The sequence below is a fragment of the Amblyraja radiata genome, chromosome 26 (genome assembly GCF_010909765.2).
Source record: "Amblyraja radiata isolate CabotCenter1 chromosome 26, sAmbRad1.1.pri, whole genome shotgun sequence".
NCBI classification, from domain to species: domain Eukaryota; kingdom Metazoa; phylum Chordata; class Chondrichthyes; order Rajiformes; family Rajidae; genus Amblyraja; species Amblyraja radiata.
In genome coordinates this window covers 1875472-1894848 of record NC_045981.1, presented here as the reverse complement: position 1 = coordinate 1894848, position 19377 = coordinate 1875472, and positions in this window count along the sequence as shown.

Sequence of the window (19377 nt, the reverse complement as noted above, 5' to 3'; positions counted from 1 at the left end):
AACACAGCTGTGGTCTCCCCAGTGTGCAGCTTAACTCTGTGTTTCGTGCTCCTCATGTAGAAACATAGCAACCTCTCAGGTTTTCAAGACTTCGATCACGAAAAAAAAATCACAGACCTACTAAGATACTAATTTAAACATTATTTTCAACACATACTCGCCGAAAAGGGAATACTTACAATATTGAATACTTTATTTGCAATTTGCTTTCATTTTTGTTTAGTTTAGATCAGAGATACAAGGTGGAAACAGGCCCTTCGGCCCACGATCCCCGCACACTAGCACTATCCTACACACTAGGGACAATTTACAATTTTACTGAAGCTAATTATCCCACAAACCTGTACGTCTTTGGAGTGTGGGAGGAAACCGGAGCTACTGGAGAAAACCCACGCGGACACAGGTGGAACATACAAACTCTTTACAGACAGCACCCACAGTCAGGATCGAACCTGCGTCCCTGGTGTTATAAGGCAGGAACTCTACTTCTGCCCATTTGTAATAAAAAATACATTAAAAACAAACACATGCAAAGCTCTTTTTCCTTACACATAGCACCATTGTTACTCATGACACCTCTTGGAGTGGCTTCCGTTTCCTTGTTTGTGGCACGTTGCAACATCGGTACAGTTGCTGGTTCGATACTGAGGAGTTTGTACGTTCTCGCTGTGACTGCGTGGGTTTTCTCCGGGTGCCCTGGTTTTCTCCCACACTCCAAAGACGTACAGGTTTGTAGGCTAACAGGCTTCAGTAAAATTGTAAACTGTCACTAGTTTGTAGGATACTACTAGTTTACGTGGACCGTTAAGAGGACGCAGACACGGTGGGCTGAAGGGCCTGTTTCCATGCAATATCTCTAAACTAAACTAAACTAAACACTAGGCTCAGCTCCTCAATATCCAGTTAGCACCAGGGCCTTTAAGACTGTGGCTCTTCCTCGCCCTGCATTCACCAAGTCTCACCAAATACTCCTGCAGTCTGGAATGGGCCAGTTGGCAATAGTTCCTGACGGACATCTTGCTGTGTTAGACCAATAATTTTCCAGCACACCGAAGAAGCGATTTTGACCGACGATGATACTCCAGCAGCACTTGAATGTGTCGTTGAGAACAGCCGATAAATCAGAGAGTCCTCTGTTACTTAACAGCTCAGGATGAACTGAGACAAGAACGATTGCATCTTTTACCAGACCTTCTTAGCAAAATCACACTCTAGGAGCAGAATAAGACCATTCGGCCCATCAAATCTACTCCGTCATTCAATCATGGGTGATCTATCTTTCCCTCTCAATCCCATTCTCCTACCTTCTCCCCATAACCTCTGACACCCTGACTAATCAAGAATCTGTCAATCTCCCTCTTTAAAATATCCATTGATGACCTTCCACAGCCATTTGTGGCAATGAATTCCATAGATTAACCATCCTCTGAATAAAGAAATTCCTCATCATCTTATAAAGGTATGTCCTTTTATTCTGAGGCTATGGACCCTGGTCCTAGACTCTCCCACTAGTGGAAACGTCCTCTCTACATCCCCTCTGTCCAGGCCTGGTTTAGTGAGGGGGGTGACTTCCGCAGAGCCCGGTTTTGGGGCTAGAAGTGTGGTCAGACTCTTGTCAAGGTAGGAAGCTTTTCATCTGCCTCCATGTTTTCTCCAACAGGTAGACACAGATACATTCCAGTCCAAAGTCAGTGGATAGTTTTATGGCAGAGATGGACACATTCTTGATTATGGGTGTCGAGGATTATGGGTAAAATGCAGGAATATAGGATGAGGAGGCCTTCGCTCCGTAACCCGTGGCAACCCTTACTATTCAAGAATCTGTCAATCTCCACCTTAAAAATATCTACTGACAGCCTCCTCTGCTGTCCGTGGCAATACATTGCACAGATTCACTGCCCTCTGACTAAGTTGGTGAGTTCTGGTGAACAGGAAGGCCCATCGAGTCCATGCCAACCATCGATCACTATTCACATCAGCTCTTTGTTATCCCACTTTCACATCCACTCCCTAGACTATAAGGGCAATTTACAGAGTCCAATTAACCTACAAACCCATACGTCTTTGGGTATACAGTCTTTGACCTCATGCGGCCTTCTAGGCTATTAAGTGCGGCCTTTTGAATGAATCCAAATGTTGTAGAACAAATCCTTTTATTTTTATTAATATGTTTTTGTTCGTCTTTTATTATTTTTATTTTAATCTTAAAATGAACGTATTTAAAATACCAAAGAGTAAAAGAAGATTCAACAAAATAATCCTCCCCGACTGACGGCCACAATTAAAACATTAGTAAATCTACTATTTTAAGTGACACTTTGCAACAAGTTATAAGTATTGTTAACTATATTCGTGCAAATGCAACACGGCATCGTCAGTTTCGTAATATGCTAAAGTTGGACGATGAGGCATTCAGTGTGGATTTGCCGGTATCATTGTAAAGTGCGTTGGCTATCGCAGGGACAGGTGTTAGCAAAATGTTTATCTTTGCGAGAACAGATAGTTAAATTTCACGAAGAACAGAATCAGCAATGTGAATTATGGAAAGAAGATTTCTATAGAACTACTGCATTTCTGTGTGATATCATGTCAAAGCAAAATGACTTGAATGTTTCTTTGCAAGGTGAAACTAAGTCTATATATGATATGTGGCAAAAAATCCAAGCATTTCGAAAAAAGCTATCTTTTTTCAAAACTCTTCTTCTTCAAAATGAAATTTCGGATGAACATTCTCCCCAGTTAGCGAAGGTCATTGATGAGCAGGAGGATTCATGCGAATCATGTGAAGAATATGCAGCTGTTATAGACTTATTGATTATGAATACAATGAAAGGTTCACTGACCTTGAGGACATGACATCACACTCAAATTAGTATTTCAACCTCACCTAGTAGATGACTCCAAGGCGCCTAAAGAACTACAGATGGAATTGATTGAGCTGTCAGAAGATGACATTTTATGGTCCTTATTTGACACTGAGAAAGATCCGATTGAAATACAGAAAAATGCAATAGAATACCCACGTCTTCGGCAACATGCACGAAAAATGCTTTCTTGTTTTTCAACCACTTATTGCTGCGAATCTACATTCTCCTACCTAACCTAAATCAAGACGCCCTTAAGATCCCAAATGACGGATACCCATCTAGAAGATCAGCTGAAACTGCGTACCTCCATGTTGCAACCAAATATTCAAATGCTTTCCCATTAAAAGCAGTCATAACAAAGTCATTAAAAGGTTAGTTAGCTTTAGAATTAACCATTTTTTTTCATTTTCTTGAAGTTAGTACATAGTGGTTAGATTTTTACAGAATAATGTACATTTGGAAGTTGTACATATCTAATTGAAGTTTCTTGGATGCGGCTTTATTAGATTACAGCTAACTTACTGCAACCTACCTTCATGAAAAGAATAAGCAGACCTAAAAAAAATGTTAATGGTCACCATTTAAATCATATCAAGGGATATGTATCAGGCCAGTGTCATCACAGTGGCACCGCGGTAGAGTCACTGCCTTATTGGACCAGAGACCCGGTTCATTGCTGTCTGAACGGAGTTTGTACGTTCTTTCCTTGATCGTGTGGGTTTTCTCTGAGTGCTCCTGTTTCTTCCCACACTCCAAAGACGTACAGGTTTGTAGGATAATTGGCTTTGGTAAAAAACAATAAATTGTCCCTGGTACACAAAATTGCTGGGGAAACTCAGCGGGTGCAGCAGCATCTATGGAGCGAAGGAAATAGGCGACGTTTCGGGCCGAAACCCTTCTTCAGACTCTGTCTGTAAATTGTCCCTAGTGAGTGAGATAGTGCTAGTGTACGGGGTGATCACTGGTCGGCATGGACTTGGTGGGCTGAAGGACCTGTTTCCGAGCTGTATCTCTAAAGTCTAAAGTAAAGGCATTAGTAAAGGGTAAGTGAATAGGTTTACAGTACCTTGGTGATGAATTATTTATTTGTGTATGTTTTGGTAACCCTTTAAATCCATTGCTTGTTGACAGTGCCCTAGGCTGAAGTGATTACCACCCACCCAGGCTTGAGAATCATTCTTGCAGATGCTTCAGCAAACATCATTTCACCATCACCTGCATTTATCACACCCAGTCTAAATGCCAAGAAGGCTTGCATGTTAGTTCTTGATAACTTGTGCCATAAATCAGCAGGCGTATTTCACTTGTCAATTCGGACAGATGAATGAGAGGTCCTAAAAATGAATATTTGCTCAAGCACGTCTACAATGGAGATAAGTATTAATATCACTCATAGCTGGTTTATGGAACACTGGCAATGTTATATAAGCCTCGGTTGTATTAAAAAAAAACTTCAATTTTGCACGATTCATTTTCAGAACAAGAGCATCAACAAGCAGTGTCAGAGCGATTAACTAAAATAGGAAACAGCTTGTATTTCAATGATAGGTATTCAGCAGGTCTTAACATCCCAGCATGAAGCTGTTAAAGCTGATGAATCTATCTGTCTGAAAGCCATCTCTCTCTTCTTGTTAATCAAGTCCGCCTGTAGATTAAACATCTTCGCAGTTTAACACAATTGCAAACAGAAACCATAATTGCCTCTAAACGACCAAGGCTTTAGGGAGAAAATGACATACATTTCACTCTACATTATGGTTCTAGGCAACATTTCTTAAAAATTAAGCCACCATATAAATTGAAGCAAGCAGGATTCTAATACTCAGCAGTCAGCACATTCTCAAACTTGTAATGTGATCCTTTCAGGAGCTGTGCAAAGATCATCATTCCAAAAGTTACTGGGTTAGGGTTTTAATTTGTTCACAAGTTATTAAAATTCCAAAATTCATTTGGTGCACACAGAGTTATTTTAAAGCTAATGCTAATATTTAGCTTTGGGCATTTAATGAAATTCATATTACACTATAACATAGTTTGGCGGTTACAGAATTAATCTGTGCAATCTATTTTATTTAAGAGCATCATTTTTCAAAAGCCAATAGGCACTTCCTACTCGCTGAGAATCAGACTTGTTCTATTCTCTTTGCAACTTGGTAATTAGAGCAATTTTTCATTTAAATGTACAATTTCACAGAACAGAAACACTGCATATTTAAGTCGTGCTCTGCCGATTCATAGCTCGGTTTATGCAGGCAGCATTGATTTTTGCTGAGTTTGAAGGAGACTATCTAATCATATAACGCTCAAAACCCATTGTACATTTTTAATGTTTCTCATTTGACTCATTTATTACATTGCTTTACTTTAGACCTTCGTGGAAACAGGCCCTTCAGCCCACTGACTTCATGCCGTCCTGCGATCCCCACTTAGTAGTACTATACTACACACTAGGGACAATTTGCAATTTTACCAAAGCCGATTAACCTACAAACCAGTACCTCTTTGGAGATTGGGAGAAATCCTGAGCACCTGGAGAAAACCCAAGCAGATCACGGGGAGAATGTACAAACTCCATTCTATTTTACATTTTCCTTGATCTCCATTCCCTATTTTCACACCTTACATGTCCTTGTCTATGTATCTCCCTCTCCCCCGACATCAGTTTGAAGAAGGGTCTTGACCGAAAACATCACAAATTCCTTTTCTCCATCATTTTGTGTCTATCTTCGGTTTAAACCAGCATTTGCAGTTCCTTCCTACACATACAAACTCTGAACAGGCAGTACCTGTAGTCAGGATCGAACCTGGGTCTCTGGCCCTGTAAGTCAACAACTCTACCGCTGCACCACCATGCCGCCCCTATTGCTGCACATATTTGTTTTGATTTTGTGATCAGGTCAAACTTGTATGAAAGCCCGGACAGTTAGGTGCGGTTAAAAAAATGTTTTGTTTTGGGAAACTGAATCTTGTGCTCCTAAAGGGCCTGTCCCACCTGGGCATCATTTACACGTCACGCAGATGGTGCGCAAAGATTTTGTACATCCCAAAATTCTGGGGCGCCGCGCGCGACCAGCGCTTCACTGCCTACGTCACCACGTACCATGCGCGCATAATGCACACCATGCACGCGTCGTGCATCGTGGCGTGTAAATAATGCCGCGTAAATGATGCTGCGTAAATTACAGTGCAAATGACGCCCAAGTGGAACAGGCCCTTAAAGCTTTGATGTTGCCAATGTTAAAGAATGGAAGAAGTAAAAGCTTTAGAGTGGTTTACTGGGAATTCCACACATTAGTAGATCATGGATAGATATGCTGCACTTGTTTATTGACAGGGTTAACACATCTAATTGGGAGCTTGTTCCATTGGTGTGCATGCAGACTGCAAGAGGTGTGAAACCATTTTCAGAAAGCAATCTGCTTCAGTTTATCCAGGGTGATCCTTTAGAGGTATACACAATCACAAGAGGAATAGATAGGGTAAACATAATGTCTCTTGCCCAGAGTAGGGGAATCTAGAGCCAGAGGACATAGGTTTATGTGAGGCAGAAATGATTTAATGGGAACCTAAGGGGCAACTTTTTCACACAACGGGCGGTGGGTGTATGGAACGAGCTGCCGGAGGAGATAGTTGAGACTGGTACTAGCGCAACGTTTAAGAAACATTTAAACAAGTATTAAATCAGGTTATTGACACACTATTCAATCCCCTAATATTAACCATATAACCATATAACAATTACAGCACGGAAACAGGCCATCTCGGCCCTACAAGTCCGTGCCGAACAACTTTTTTCCCTTAGTCCCACCTGCCTGCACTCATACCATAACCCTCCATTCCCTTCTCATCCATATGCCTATCCAATTTACTTTTAAATGATACCAACGAACCTGCCTCCACCACTTCCACTGGAAGCTCATTCCACACCGCTACCACTCTCTGAGTAAAGAAGTTCCCCCTCATGTTACCCCTAAACTTCTGTCCCTTAATATTCTTTAAAGGTAGTCAAAACTGCTGGAGAAACTCAGTGGGTGAGGCAGCATCTATGGAGAGAAGGAATAGGCAATGTTTCGGGTTGAGATACTTCTTAAGACTGGTGTCGGGGGGTGGGGGGGTGGGGGGGGGGGGTAAAGAAAGGAAGATGCGGAGAGAGAAGGCTTGGGGGAGAGCTAGGAAGGGGGAGGGGAAGGAGGGAGAAAGCAAGGACTATCTGAAATTGGAGAAGTCAATGTTCATTCCGATGGGGTGTAAGATGAAGATGAGGTACTGTTCCTCCAATTTGCGCTGGCCTCACTCTGGCAATGGAGGAGGCCCAGGTCAGATTCGGAATGGGAGGGGGAGCTGAAGCACCCAGAGAAACCCCACGTGGTCACAGTGAGCACATGCAAACTCCCCGCAGACAGCACCCGTAGTCCCGGATCTCTGAGGTTGTAACACAGCAACTCCACCACGATGCCACTGGGCCGCCCACAGATTCTGAAAATATGAGAAAGAGTTCCAAACAAAGCCAGTGAAATAACAAATGGCCGCTCTTAGACTTGAAAATCCATTGGATGGCCAATTTTTAAAATTCCAGAATTGTGTCCTATTGAATTTTACCTCAGAAAACATTAACTTTTTCATTCATTTCCTTCTTCATTCTGTTTCTTTAAATATGATAAGGTTGTTTAAAATATTATTTTGTTAATTACTATTCTACATTGGAAACAACAAACAGCATAATTTTGCATTATGTTGGCAACAACTTTTCAGGAGAAAGTTTATCTTATTTGAGCCCACTTTGGGTTACTTCCTATCCAATATTGACCTGGGGACTTACAGGATATTCTTAAGGATATTGGAGAAGACCTTCATGTACATTAAAAGTGACCCTATTTTAGACATGAAATTTCCTTTGACATTTGGTTATTAATCAAAATCATATTTGACCTTGACTGTCAAATTAAATTTATTCAATTGGATAATGAAGAATCTGTTTTGATTGACTGGAGACATACAAATGCTGGAATCTTGAGTATAACACAATGTGCGGGTGTCACTCAGTGGGTCATGCAGCATCTGTGGAAGGAATGTATGGGCAACATTTCGGGGTGGCTCGAAACGAAATGTAATCTCTCCATTCCTTCAATAGATGCTGCCCGACCCACTGAGTTACTCCAGCATTTTGTTATTGGGGGAGGGGGACTACAACTAACGTCAGGGTAGATAGAGGCATGCAATGATACTCGGGAGTTGTATTCATCCTTGAGTTGGCAAATCTAGTGTTAAATCCAAGGGGCGGCCTGGTGGCGCAGCGGTAGAGTTGCTGCCTTTCAGTGCTTGCAGCCCCATAGACCCGAGTTCAATCCCGACCACGGGTGCTTGTCTGTGCGGAGTTTGTACGTTCTCCCCGTGACCTGCGTGGGTTTTCTCCAAGATCTTCAGTTTCCTTCCACAGTCCAAAGACGTACAAGTTTGTAGGTTTAATTGGGTTGGACAGCGTTAATATGCGCTGATCACTGCTCGGAGCAGACTCGGTGAGCTTCTGCGATGCATCTCTAAAATTAAATTAATTGCTGACTCATGAAGATCACTCCCCAAATGAAGACAGAACCCTAAGTCTGTGTCCAAGATGGCTGCCGTGAAGGGAGAGTGAACGCTGGCGCGCTTTGGCTGCCGCTGCTCTCTCTTCACATTGTGTTTTTGATTTTCTGTTTTTGGACTGAATTCTGTTTTTAATTTGTGTCTCTGTGATGTCTTTATTACTTATTTTATTCTGATTATATGTTTTTATCTATTAACCTATGTAAGGTGTCCTTGAGATGTCTGAAAGGCGCCCATTAAATAAAATTTATTATTATTATTATTATTATCCTTTTCACCAGCCTCTAACCGATGCAAAACATCACCTTCTAAGATATGAAATATTTGTTTTGGCGTACTTGCACACTTTAGGTACCCAGAATGAAAGTATATACGATAGAAATAAATCCCAGTGTGTTGCTTTTGACAATTATGATGGTCTGAATTTCTTGTGTCAACCATTACACACAGTGTCTTGATGTGACTCCGTGCATCTCAATGTTGCTTTCAAAGGAAGTTGGCCGTGGGCTAAGATTGTACACAGCGCGTTTAGGCGACAGGCACTTGAGATTACAATTATATTTCCACAGGGATAAAATGCAGCAACTTGGAATAGGGCTTTGGATAGTTCAGTGAACCTCCTCAATTCATGTGATATATGTGAGACTCCTTTATAATTCCAATGCTCTCTGATCCTGTTAATAGGCAGAGGTTTATTTCCTGTTAACGGCCCATTTTGTCGTGCTTATGTTCGTAACCCTCGTGTGACCCTACATTCCAGGGGTCAGGCTGAGGTTAAGTAAAGGGAATGAAGATCAAAGAGGAAGGAATGACGGTACCTGTTCCAGACTTGCATTGCTTGAGCAGTTTATGCCACACACATTAGGTGCTTCAGGATATCATAAGCTACTCAAGTTGTTTCCTCCTTGTTAGATTGTGAAACCTGACACCAAGATTTATTGGGAACACCAGTAGAGGCATTCACAGTCCGTGAGGGACCGACCGGGTTTATGCATAAACAAGAATAAAACAATATTTGCCGATTGCTGCAACTTATTAGAATGTGAATTAGAATCTTAATCAGTCAACCTTAAATATGTTCTTGTCTTTCCTGATTCATGAGGTCAAGCCGACAAGTTGATCTATCTCGCCATTAAAACATTAAAAATATTAACGCACAAAGATAGTCAGATAGTCAATTACAAACACTCCACATCCCTCCTCTCTCTCCCCATTGGCGATCTCCTTCAGCTTTAAATGGTTATCAACCCTTCCCTAAAAAACCATGATGTTCCTTGCCGTGACGACACCGTCAGAATTATTTGTCTTAACTCTGACTACAGTAAAAAGTATGAGCATATATATATGCATACTGTTGTAGAGGCCTGGACACGGTCAGAAAAAGGCTAGACGCCAGGCAGGTTCAAAGGTTCTTTAATGAGGGTTGTGAGCATCTACTCACCACGAGTTCCACCGAAAGGTTGATAAACTCCCAGCAAACCCCAGAGCAGAAACCGGACGCCTGTGGGCTGTCCCTCGTTCCTGTCCCTCAAGTGCCCACGGGGATGACGCAGGAATGGCCAAATATCCAGGGATTGCCACATTATATACTATACACACACACTATATTGCATACTATATACACGCACACAACAATTTCTGTGTGTGTGTATATATATGTGTGTGTGTGTATGTGTGTGAATATATTGTGTGTGTGTATATATATATATATATGTGTGTCTTTGTGTGTATGTATATGTATATGTGCATATATATATATGTGTGTATATGTATATATATGTGTGTATGTGTATATACAGTATATGTGTATATATATGTGCATATGTATATGTGTGTGTGTGTGTATATGTATATATATATGTATATGTTTGTGTATATATAACCATATAACCATATAGCAATTACAGCACGGAAACATGCCATCTCGGCCCTTCTAGTCTGTGCCGAACACTTACTCTCACCCAGTCCCATCTACCTGCACTCAGACCATAGCCCTCCATTCCTTTCCCGTCCATATGCCTATCCAATTTATTTTTAAATGATAAAATCGAACCTGCCTTCACCACTTCCACCGGAAGCTCATTCCACACAGCTACCACTCTCTGAGTAAAGAAGTTCCCCCTCGTTACCCCAAAATTTCTGTCCCTTAATTCTCAAAGCATACATATACATACGTATACTGTATGTATATATATATATATGTGTATACACACACACATATACATATTTGTTTATATACATATATGTGTGTGTATATATATATATATATATGTGTGTGTATGTATATGTGTGTATATGTATGTATATGTATATATGTGTGTATATGTATATGCATATATATCTATATATATATGTATATATGTATATGTGTGTGTGTGTGTGTATATATATATATATATGCACACACATTACTAAAAGTCTGATCTTCAACACTTCCTGTTGTTCTGTATATTGATTTTAGAAAAAACGCTGCCACTTACAGCTGTGATTTTTGGCCATCTTGCTCAGAGTCCCCCTCGGCTCATTAGGTGCCGAGGATTTTTCCCATCGATGAAAAATAAAAAAGTGATTAGTGTTTAAAAAATGTTGAGATTCTCTCTCCTGTCAATCACGCCATGAAGGCCACGCCCCTTCTGGTGGGAGGGGGGGATTATAAAACCCAGAAGTGTGGGCGTGGCTCAGTCTATGCAAGATGGGGGAGGGAGAGGTCACATGCAGACATGGTGGGCAGAAGGGCATGTTTCTTCCTTGTATCTAAACTAAACGACACTGTTGACACTAATTTAAATGCAAGGAAACACATTGATCTACAATTACATGGATGGATTCAATGTTGAACCAGATTTACGAAACTCAGTGATGGCTGCCATAACTCAAGGGTGCTTGTGGACTCTCTCTTTAATGGATCTTTTCAAAATGTAATTGTTCACCCTGCTGGGTAATATTACCCTCAGTAGGTTTGTACACTTTATACAGCAGTGGAGCAGAATAATAAATGATATTGCAAGGCAGCCTTCGACAGAACAATCCACGACATTGTTATTAATCTTTTTCTTCCCACTTTTCTGGCAAATGTTTGGGATTCACTGGGAACACAAAGCCAAGTCATCGATTGTACATTTAACTATTGGTAGTTTTGATCAATACATTATAGGTAAATCCTTTCGGGTTTTAAAGTCTCTTTTCATCTCAACAATCTGAAGTCCTGACTTATGTGTGTATTGATCTGACCTGCAAACTTTTAAAGCATGACTGTAAAAAGCAATTACTGGGCCATTAAGAACATGCGTTCCAATATTTATTGAAGTTAGTTTGGTACTCTGCCCTTAATGTGTCCTAATGGTTCCTCAAGTTAGTGCTTGAGGGTAAGCCGGAATTGGATCTGTTTGACCCAACTGACCTCTTTTCATTTTGACCACTTCATATTCATCAATATGATCCAATCGACCTTGCCTAAAACTAAAACTTTGTGTGGAAGGCAAATGGTCCAATTTTCACTTCCTTTCCCCATTGCCATTTGATGGAGCTCTCTTTATACATTGCTCTATCATTTTAAATCAAACAATTTTTAAACATCTCTGAATTCAAAGCCCTACTTTTGGCTGCAGATGGACACAAAATGCTGGAGTAACTCAGCGGGAAAGGCAGCATCTCTGGAGTGAAGAAATTAGTGACATTTTGGGTCGAGAACCTTCTTCAGACGTCTGAAGAAGGGTCTCGACCCGACCCCCCCCCCCCCCCCCCCCCCCCTCAACGCCGTCAGTTGTAAAGCAGTGAAGTAACTCTGCTTACAGTTTCAAATGGAATTAAGTGATAGATTTAAGTATCTGACCTTTAGCTGGGGGGTGGGGGGGTGGAAAGGGCTCCACCAGGATGCCATTATTACTTAGTTTATGGCTGCCTTTAATTTACTGTATAGCCACAATTTAGTCATAATTCAAGTGACATTGGTACATTAATACATTGCCCACTGGTAGAATTGGTGGAGAAGTGAACAATGAGAAGGGTTAAAAGGAAAATATCTATCCACTGTGTGTTCGGTGTCATGTTAATCCTGTCCTAATCCTAGATTTATTGGAGAATTATTCAACGTCACTTCTCTTTAGTTTCTTAATCATACTGTATGCACAGAACATTCATTTGGACAGGGTTTGAATAACTTAGCAAATAGCTCCGCCTTGTACTCCACATATAAATTAGTTGCTGCAGCTCAGAGTTTGAAGTAGACAATTGAGTTAAGGATTAATTTTACTTTAAAGAGACCCGAGATCTTTAGGAAATGAAAATGGAAAGGTTGTTTTCTGAATATTAGCTGTTGGACTGGTTTATGTGCAAGAAGCAACTGCAGATGCTGGTTTACAACGAAGATAGACACACAATGCTGGAGTAACTCAGCGGGACAGGCAGAATATCTGGAGAAAAGGATTAGGTGACATTTCTGGTCATCACCCTTCTTCGGACTGATGTAACTGAAATTGAATATCTGAAGTTTATAGATTTGAATCTTTAGAGACTTTAGAGTTTCAATGTGGAAACAGGCCTTTTGGCCCACAGAGTCCACACCAACCACCGATCACCAATCACCCCATACTACTAGGGACAATTTACTAGCACCCCATACACTAGGGGCAATTTACAATTTTACCAAAGCCAATTAACCTACAAACCTGCACGTCTTTGGAGTGTGGGAGGAAACTGGAGATCCCGGAGAAAACCCAAGTGGTTACAGGAAGAAAGCACAAACTCCATACAGACAGCACTTGCATTCAGGATTGAACCCAGATCTCTGATGCCTTAAGGCAACAACTCGAACAGAACAAAATGTCCAAATGGAAGATGAGATGCTGACAATACTAGAAACACTCGGCAGGTCAGGCAGCATCTGTGGAAAGGGAAGCAGTTAACACTTCAGTTAAAGATGAGGTGTTGTTCCTTCCACTTGTACTGAACCACATCGAAACAGAGCAGGAAGCCACGGGCAGATATATCAGAGAGGGAATGGGATGGAGAATTACAGGGAAGGCCATGGTTACTCCTGCAGGCTGAACAAAAATACCCCTCAAAATGGGCACCCAATCTGTGTTTGGTTCCTCCAGTGTAGAGGAGATCACATTGCGAGCACTAGATACAGTACCTTAGATCGCACTATCCAGATTCCAGGCAGATCTTCAGCTGGAAGAACTGTTTGGTCTCCGGATCAAGGGAACAGATGAGATATAAAAACAGGTGTTGCATTTCCTGGAGTTTTTATGGAAATGTGTCGTGAGAAACAAAACGGTGAGTGGACAAGCAAAGGTGGAGCAGGAATTCAGGAGGGAAAATTGTTCTTTGTAAAATATAAAATGAGGAGGGAAGGAATGATGTGTTTCATAGGGGAATCTCAGCAAAGGTGGCAGAAATTGTGAAGGTTGTTCCCGTGAACATGCAAGCGAGTGGAATGAAAGGCAAGGAACTCTGTCCTAGACAAGAGAAAATGAGAATGAACGAATCTGGGAAATGGATGAGAGGAGATGTGGATAAGGTCCCTAAAAATAATAAGAGAAATGGAGTCATCGTTCATAATAGAGAAATACATGTCGGAGGCATCTCCTTGGTAAGATTCAACACAGGAGCAGATGCAACAGAATGGAGAAACGGAGGGAATGGAATGAGTTCTCACAGAACCTTATGGGGCAGCATTGTGGCACAGCGGTAGAGATGCTGCTTTATACCCGGCTCCAATCCTGACTGCACAGAGTTTGTACTTATTCCTTTGTGGGTTTTCTCTGTGTTTTCCGGTTTCCTCCTACACACCAAGGACATTCAGGATTGTAGGTTAATTGGCTTTGGTAAATTGTCCCCAGTTTGTAGGATGGAACTAGTGTACGGGTGAACAATGGTCGGCGTGGACTCGGTGGGCCGAGGGGCCTGTTTCCATGCTGTATCTCTGAAACTAAAAACTAAGATGGTAGCCGCAAAATCTTTGCCCTATTTTAAATGAGTGCTTGGCAGACATAATAACTTCAGCACATTGAAGGAGCAAGAACTCCATTTGGCCTTAACAATCACAATGAAGTCCAAAATCAGAACTTGCAGAAATGTTCTGCCAAAAGGCAGTACGGATAACAATACTCCATGGTATATTACACAATGGAAAGTAGAAACACACATGCCAAAACTGCCTTGAGTAAACAGATGATACAATTAACCATTTGGTAGTGTGGCTTTAGTGGAGGGCAAGGAGAAAGGTGTCAATTTTCACACATGCTTGCAGGCTGGAATGACATGGCAAGACTTGGTACAGGACATCCAGATACAACTGAATAGAGAAACTGACCAATGTCAGTTCAAAATTTTGAGCTACAAATTGAGTGTCTTAGAAACAATCCTAGCTTTTGAGTCTCAAGAAGATTTTAAATAATTCAAAAAACGCTTATTTAAAATAAAAACTAATAAATGACCTATAATCATTGTGATTTTCAATGTCTCTTTTAGTCTCTTTTAAGTTCATTTGCATTCTTTGATGGATCATTTACTTGGCAATTGTAAACCCCCAAAAAAGATTCATTGCACACCAATATCAGCTTTAAACCAAACACCATGAATTTCAAAATAGAAATGCAATGAATCATTGCAGGGAGTTAGAAATGATATAAATATTGTCTCTGCATTTATATAATTGTTCTTTCAGCTAATTGAATATCAAATGGAATCATAAATCACAGTTTAGTTAAAATACTTAAGCAATGGCTCATGATCACACTATCTCACCAAATTCCTCAAGTTTTTTTCCATGTAGGTAGTTGAAATAAAATTGAAATCTTTATACAAATGTTGCCTTTAAAGCACGTGGAACTGCAATGTTGCTGTAAAATGTATGTGGTAATTATACTGCTTGAAATCCTGAATTAAACCTGTGAATATAATTGCGTGACACACTCTGATAACAAGAATCCACAATTCAAGAATTATTCATCATGGATAATTGATGTTGCAACCTTGAGCAGAATCTGACAAATAAAGATATTGTCCTATCAAATTGTTAGTCAAAATGAAGGCTGACAAATGACAATAAAACACCAGCACAAGGCTCTTACAACTCATTTTGTACCATCCCGTTCAGTCACTAAATCAATTACCTCATTTTTATTTCCTTACTCTGTCCATGTGGCCGGCCTTCATGACTTTATTGCAAAGTGTTTAATGACCTATTTTGTTTCAGGTTGGAGTGATCTGTCAGTATTAATAATGACGTGCTGATTTCTTTGAGCTTCTTTGAAGCTATAAATAAGGGTAGTGATATTATTCGGGTTACCTCAGGGGTCTGAAGCCGCTGAACTGTGGTCAAATCCATCGAAGACACTCTCACTGACACAGAGGAGAAACAACACAGTTAAATAGGACATTCAGAAAGCCTAGTGTAGGTTCATGTGACATTTTGCTGTAGCATATTCTGAATATGTGATTGAGTAACGTGTTTCATGAAGAGAGAGTTGACTGAAAGCTGAATAAAATCACCTAATTATATATTAATTGGACCAAATTTGGGTTTTCAAAACTGAAAGTTTCAACTCATTTATTGTCAAAATTAATATTGGCAGAACAGCAAGCGGCACTGTTCTGTTACACCATGCTATTGTGAAGTTGGGGAATAATAGTGGTGTGAGATGGGAGTTTCACAATGAAAGAGTCATTGAGTCATACAATGTTGAAACAGGCCCTTCGGCCCAACTTGCCCATACCGACCAACGTGTCCCATCTACATTAGTCCCACTTGCTTGCTTTTGGCCCATCCCCCTCTAAACCTATCCTATCCATGTACCCGTTGAAATGTTTCTTAAACATTGTGAAAGTACCTGCCTCAACTACCTCCTCTGGCAGCTCGTTCCATAAAAGCTTACCACCCTCTGTGTAAAAAAAAGTGACCCCTCACGTTCCTATTAAATCTTTCACCCTCACCTTAAACCTACCCCCTTTGACCACCCTATCTACCTGTGATGCCACTTTCAAGGAACTATAATGTTACTTTACACACCTTCTGTGTTAAGTGCAACCAGGCTGCTCAGACATTGGAACTGTGAGTTTAATGGTGCTTCTTCAAGCCCTCTGAATTTATTTGCATTGGGATTGTGGGCTTGGGTAGAGGAGGGGAGGGGAGGGGGGGTGTACATCATCTCTCTCCATAACCACACCTCTGCTACAGCCACTGTCACTCAAGGCGTTCCCCAAGGCTCTGTTCTCGGTCCCCTCCTCTTCATCATCTACATCCTCCCCCTTGGTCATATACTCCGTCACTTCAAACTGGACTTCCATTGCTATGCTGATGACACCCAGATCTATCTCAGCACCAAGTCCCCCCACCACCCCCCTCTCTCCCATATCAACTCCTGCCTGTCAGCCATCAAATCTTGGATGCAACTCAACTTCCTTAAATTAAACAGTAACAAAACAGAATTTCTCCTCATTGGCTCCAAATCAACACTTACCAAAATTAACAACCCCACTCTCACTATTGACGGCACCACTGTCTCCCCATCTCCTCAGGCCCGCAACCTTGGCGTGATCTTTCACTCAACCCTCTCCCTTGAGCCTCACATCCGCCATGTTGTCAAAACATCATTTTTTCACCTCTGCAACATTGCCAAAATCAGACCCTCTCTCACACCCCCCGCTGCTGAAAGACTCATCCATGCCTTCATCTCCTCCCGACTGGACTACTGTAACTCTCTTCTCTTTGGCATTAATTCCAGCAACATCAACCGACTCCAACTGGTCCAGAATGCAGCCGCCCGACTCATTACCCACACCAAATCCTGGCACCACATCACCCCAGTCCTCAAAGAACTTCACTGGCTTCCCATTTCCCACCGGATCATCTACAAAATCCTGGTCCTCACCTACAAAGCCCTCAACCACTTGGCCCCCCCCCTTATCTCACTGACCTCCTCTCCCCCTACCAACCCTCACGGTCCCTCAGATCCATTTCAGCCGGTCTCCTCTCCATTCTGAAATCCAACCTCTGCACTTTTGGAGACAGAGCCTTCTCCAGGGCAGCTCCCAGGCTCTGGAACTCCCTCCCACAATTGATCCGAAATTCTGAGTCCCTCACCATCTTCCAGTCCCGCCTCAAGACCCATCTCTTCACCTCTGCATACCCTTAGTCCCATGTCCCCCTCCCCTTTGCATCTCTGTCTTACTGCTTTATTTTGTTTTGTTCTTGACTCACCATGTAAAGCGAGTCCTTGAAAAGCGCTATACAAATAAAATGTATTATTATTATTATTATTATTATTATTATTATTATTATTATTATTATTATTATTATTATCATACCAAAAAAAATGTGAAGACTGTTAATAATAATATGCTGATTTCTTAGAATGTTGTTTAACTATAGGTGAGGGTTGTGATGTAGAAACAAGAAACTCCAGACACTGGTTTACCAAGCAAATTCGCAAAGTGCTGCAGTAACTTAGCAGGTCAGGCAGCATCACTGGAGAACATGGATAGGTGATGTTTTGGGTCGCGACCCTTCTTCAGATTGATTGCAGGGGTGAGATGAAGGACAAAGCATTGCAAGGTTACTTCAGGAGTCTGAAGATAGTTAAGGGTGGCACAGTGGTGCATTGGTAGAGCTCACGGTGCCAGAGAGCCATGTTCACACTTGTCCTTGGGTGTTGACCCGAGGTCAGGTGTGAATTCCACATGGGTTTCCTCCCGGTGCTCCAGTTTCCTCTCACATCCCAAACATATGCCGGTTTGCAGATTGTTTAGCCTCTGTAAATTGACCCATATGTGTCGGGAGTGGATGAAAACGTGGGATAACATAGAACCAGTGTGAATTGGTGATCGATGGTTGGCATGGACTCAGTGGGCCAAAGAGCCTGTTGCGTGTTTCTATGCATTTTCTCTAAACTAAACTAATAAACTAAACTGTGCAGAAAAAAATAGGCTAAAGGCATAATGTTATGTTATCAGCAAGAACTTCACATAAAACTGGTAGAGTTACTGCCTTACAGCGCCAGAGACCCCGGTTCGATCCTGACTATGGATGCTTGTCTGTACGGAGTTTGTACGTTCTCCCCGTGACCTGCGTGGGTTTACTCCGAGATCTTTGGTTTCCTCCCACACTCCAAAGACGTACAGGTTTGTAGGTGAATTGCCTTGGTATAAATGTAAAATTGTTGCTAGTGTGTGTACGGAGATCGCAGGTCGGTGCTGACTTGGTGGGCCGAAGGTCCTGTTTCTGCACTGTTTCTCTAAACTATAAATCCATTACACTTGTATGAAAAGAAAAATGTGCCACAAGTAGTTTCATCAAATACTTTTGGAGACTGACTGCAGAGATGGTCAACAAAAGGTGAACAGTTGGTTTTAAGACTGGCATCATTCTAGATTAATAAGGTCATGTCCAATTACCAAGTCACTTACTTACCTTGTGTGGTTTGGGGTAACCTGGATTTACTAACTTAATCCACTCATGATGTTTAATCTATTTTGACTTCTGTTTCCAGGATTGCCTTCCATTCCTTCCTCCCAACTACTTGGGTAATGTACAACTGAAGCTCAATTGTTTCAGATGAATTGTGTCATGTATGGTGCCAGAGTAACATCTATCTCTCAAATGGGAAACCATTTATCAAGATAAACAGGTCAGTTTTATTGCAAAACCTGGGGTAATAAGTTGTTTACCTGTCTAGGATATAAACATTAGGACATTGCTTTATGTCCTTTTTTTATGTACTGTGTCCTGCTGAGGTGATTAAACCAGTGTGTTTACTTTTAGAATAACATTTGTCCCTCTTAAATGCAAGATCAGTTTGTTTTATAACTCACAAAGATCTGCAACATTAGCGCAGATTGCAAAAATTTTGAAATAAATTGGTCTTTACATTTGCACAGTAAACTGCAATCTCTTCTGCAGGAACTAAATGCTCAAACATTTCTT